Below are 5,191 nucleotides of genomic sequence, written 5' to 3'. Positions count from 1 at the left end.
TCGATCAATTTAGTCTCGTTTTGCCATGAAAATGCAAGATTCTTACTCCTTTCCTACCAAGGGATCAAAATCTCAAAGAATATGCAAAACAAAGAACTAAAGATAAGAAATGACCCAAATATGCACTAAAAAGCATGGGAACAAGGCTAATTCGGGGGCTAAATATGCGCTAATTATGGTCACATCAAATATCCCCAAACCGAACCTTTGCTCGTCCCGAGTAAAGAGGTGACAAAGACTAGGACCAATACTAACCTATCCTAATAATATAGCCGATATGAGACAATTAGCGGGTCTCACTCCGCCCCTTCAACTCACAACAAGACAACCATGAGGTAGGATGCCTTCTTGCAAGGCAAGGTGGGTCTTGCCAAAATGGCGACACATCCAAACTTTAAGCACACAAAAAACACATAATGGATGCATCTACAAAAAGAATAGCCACTTCCTCATCAAGTGGCGGAGGCACTAAAGAGGAACAAATTTAAGAGCATGTAATCCTTCACAAATACTAGTTCAACAAATTACTAAGTCTAAGAGGATGGCACTAAATCACCTCCAAATGGTGTTAAACTAGACTACTTTCGTCCTCAATTTCCAAATGCTTTCGTCAAGAGCGATTGGATGGTGGTGGAATGATGATACCTATGATGCTAGTAGCATATGACATGAGAAGTCTCGAATTCTCTACAAAAGTAAAGGTCATGGATCGTCCCAAACTCGACCAAGTGGCTTGACAAAAGGCTTTTTGGGAATGAAATGCTCAAATCTTTATTCACAACGGGTGGATATGACTAGTATTCAAAATTGTCCTCATTTTACTTTCACATTTCAAAAATTTAAGATGGGGTTTGTCCTTTCCGGGCTAGTGTCCTTTGCTTTCGCCAATCGCTTATTAGGCAACCGGTTAACCTATAGACAATAGCTTTTCGGGGTGATAGTCACTCTGTCTCTGGGCGGCCGAATTCACAACCGTATGGGGGCCCAATTCAATGGATCCCGCACCAAAGCACATCGAAGTGGTACGCCTCCATCAAAACAACTTAAATTTCTCAACTTTCAACAATTCATAACATTTGAGGTTTCCTTGCCATTACATTACTTCCACATGACAAACTTTCTTTAAAATGAGCACTTCAAGCTTATTGATAGAAAATATTTTTGGGTTGCCTTACCACAAGGTCAAACAAGGTCACCTAGACAAGTTAACCAAGTCCACATCGCATCACGGGGTTGGATAGGTGACTCACATGCAAACCCTTGACTAGGCCTTGGGTCATGGGTCAAAAGACACTAATATGACACTATCTAGGGTGTTTTACAACCATTCTAGTAGGCAAAGTCTTAAGTTGAACAAGTATTTGTAATGGCTTAGTTGCTCTTGTCAAAGTTCCTAAATAGGCATTTTTCAAAACATTTCTAACATGCAACTACATGCCATGATGCAACTAATATAAACATCCTAATGCAAGTGATTCTATCAACTAATATGACATATAAACTAAATGCAAGTCCTAAGTTCACATTGTTATACCGCATCAATCAAAATAAAGCCACATAGTCATTAACATAAAGAGGAAAAAGGAGATTGGAAAGATCATACCATGCGGTCTTCAATATCCTCATGTCTCGGATGTGGCGTAGTCAATCAATGTGAACAAGGATAGAACAAACACAATATATACAAGACAATATATACAAGACTACAAATGGAAATAAACATGTTTTTGGGTTTTCAATTTTCAAGTTTTTATGATTTTTGAAATTTTTCAATTTTTTTTGGATTTTTGAATAAGAGTTAAATGTTAGAATTCCCATCCCCACACTAATATGGGCATTGTCCTCAATGGCCAAAATGATGGAAATTATGCAAAGATGATGCATGATTTCTATACTAAATGCAATCTATACTAAGCTACACTACATGATGCATGGTTTTTGTTATGACGGAGAGGATAATTTAGATTACCTCCCGTTGTGTATGCATTAACTTCCCCAAACCGAGTGAGACACTATTGCTAATATCCAAGGATGGGTGTAGTTCATGCACACACTATGCTATGCATGAAACTAATTTGTCATTTTGGATTTTGAAAATGGGAACAATAAAATGAGAACACCTCAATGGTACCGAGGTGTGAGTCCTCTAATGGTGCTAGGACTACTCCAACAATGATCAAAATTATATTTAAAACAAAGAGAGAAATAGACAAACCATGAGAGGGTAGGAGTCTCCAAGACTTGCTAATCTTCCATCATGCTATCACCATCACTTTCCACATTAGAAGTGGCCACATTGCCACTTCCCTTGTCATTTGCTTCTTCACTTTCTTCCTCATCTTGCTCATCATCATCTTCACCATCCTTTTCTCCTTCACTTGCTTCTTCATCAATGTTATCATCAACTTCTTCATCATTACCAACAACCTCATTGTCACCCAAAACGACCCTAGATGCACCCGGAAATAGGACTTCTCTATCCGCCCAACTAGGCAAAGGACAAGATGGATCAAGTAGTCCTTGCCTAGCTAAGTGTAGGAGGGGTGGATATTGAGCCAAGTAAGCATTTTTCCGATCTTCAAAGGCTTGCTTGTGCATTGCTTGCATGAGAAGAGTCACATAATCTTTTCTAGCTTCAACTCCTTCCGGCTTGAACTCTTCATACTCAAATGGGTAAGGTGGTATGACAATGGAAGAGGAGGGAGTTTCAAGATCACCCTTTTGTTGTTGAATAATATACTCGGCCTCTTTAGAAAGGAGAAGTAGATAATTGGTCCGGTGGATGCTTAGACGACAAATCTTTGAAGGCAAGGTGAACGATCTAGCTTCACTAGTGAGCCATCCATACTTAGTGTCAAGGGGGTTATGGGCAACCCACTTGAACTTGTGTATCATAGTATGCATATCAACAAGATGACCACCTTCCTTTGCTTTTTACTTGTTATCCTTATTGAAGTTAGGATCAAAGTGCTTAGCTAGGATAGTGACTAGGCCGCCATTGACAATAACGGTTGTGCCCTTCTTCCCACAATCAATGTTAAGCCATCTATCTACCAAGAGCCTCAAAGAATTGTAAGGCTTGGTGTGTACTCTTCCAATGTTCAAAGCCGATTCAAGGAGAATAAAATCAAGTTTGGTGAAATGGTTGGTATCTTTCCTTGCAATTATGATGTTTCCCACGACCTTGTGCCATACTCTTATGCCCGGATGGTGGACCAAAAGAGCACGACTTGCATGAAAGTCCTCAAATTTCTTCCCGAAGATTGCCTCCCAAAGAGGTTCGGGGTCATACTTTCCATAATTCTTAAAATAACGTGGTTCATCACTAAGACCCAAAATTTCACTCAATTCCCTAAAGGTAATGCGTCTACTAACATTAGCTAGACGAAACTCGAGATTCTCCCTATTCTCAACTTTGGTGACTTTCAAGGAACTCAAAAATTCCAAGGTAAGGGAGGGGTATGTAAATTCCTTTGTTTCAAACAATTTCTTCAACCCCATGGCATTGAAAAAGGCTCTAGTTTGCTCAAGAACACCCAATTTTTCTAAGGTATCTTCACATATAAATTTGGTGGATTGTAATGACTTCATAGAAAACTTGACAAAGGTATTTCTATGGGTATCGGAAATAAAAGTTACCTCCGGATAATGCAAAAGTTGATCAATTTCCGGAGTAGAAGGTGTTGTTGCTCCCATAGAAGGTTGTTGTTGTTGTTGCACTTCCAAGTTTGGTGTTGCTACCACCATAGCCAATGCTTTCTTTGTTTGACGAGCCTTTTGCCTTTGTGAGAGTGCCTTAGCCTTTGGTGCCTTTGTTGCCTTTGTTGCTCCCTTAGTCCTTGCCATTGATGAACTAACCAAGAAAAGAATGAAAAATCTTCAATTTGGAGTATACCCAAATCGATTTGAAGGTGAAAGTCTTTGCCTTTATGAAATCAAAAATCGACTCAAAGGTTGAAGATTTTGTGCTTGGTTTTGATTTTTATTGAAGAAGGAGTGATTGATTTGTTGTTGGAAGGATGATTTGATTTGTTTTTGGTGAATGTTGTTGAGGGATTTTGTTTTTGTGATGGAGAGAATGAGGGTTTTGATGTTGTGGGTAGTGTTTATGAATGAATGAATGAATGAATGAAGGTGGGAGGGGTTTTAAAAAGACCGAAATTTTCGAATCTGTAGGGGCAATCCGTGCGGATTCTGCCCAATCCGTGCGGATTCTGCTCTTTCTGGGTTTTAGAAAACTCGCCTAAAGACGGGCGGATTTGGTGGAATACCCTCGGATTTGCTTGACACGGGACGGGCGGATTTGCTTGAAGACGGACGTATTTCAGTCCAGGAGATTTTTCTTGTTTTCCTCAGCTGCAAAGACGGACGTCTTTCTTTCAAGACGGGCGGATTCTACAAGACGGGCGGATTCTTGCTCAGGACGCCCGGATTCAGTCACAGTCAAGAAATTTTCAAAATTCAGCTCAGTTCAGGACGGGCGTATTTTCTGCAGTACGCTCGGATTACTGAAGACGGGCGGATTCTGTGGAAAACGCTCGGATTCTTCCCCTGTGTACTCGGATTCAGTTCCATCTGTGCACAATGCATTTCCCTTATCATTCTTCTATTCTTTCTTCAAGTCTTGTGTTCTTCATTGTGGGGGCACTACTAGGCATGGATAGCCTAGGCAATTGTCATCCCCACACTAAGCTAAAAGCACTACACATCAATTGAAATTGTTAGTCCCTCCCTCACTTCTCTCAAACATGACAATTATTTTGATCAAAGTAAATAAAAATCCAAAGATGACAAAAATGCAATACAAGAATTGAAATGTAAGTTAGGGAGTTAGAAATATTTACAAGTGGTGGTTTAGGGAGGACTCCACCAAACTCTCATTCTTGATGAGATGTCAAGGGGGCAAGTTCAAGGTGTTGTTGATGTTGCTCAACACCTTGAAGAAGTAATCAAAAGCTTGTTCATTATCATGGTAGAGGTCCTCAATAGACCTTGGCCCTTGTTGTTGGTCTTGATCGATGGCATTACCAATGTAGGGATTAAAAATCCCTTCAAATTCGTCGTCCCAAAGACCACAAACTTCATTAAGTTGATCATTGAAAATCTCTTGCTTAAATGGAGACAACTCTCCCAAATTCTTCTCTTGGCCAATGAGGCCATCCTCTTCTTCCTTGATTGATTTTGATGAGCT

This window comes from Silene latifolia, chromosome Y, assembly GCF_048544455.1.
Source record: "Silene latifolia isolate original U9 population chromosome Y, ASM4854445v1, whole genome shotgun sequence".
Lineage (NCBI taxonomy): Eukaryota > Viridiplantae > Streptophyta > Magnoliopsida > Caryophyllales > Caryophyllaceae > Silene > Silene latifolia.
This window is presented reverse-complemented; position numbering follows the sequence as displayed.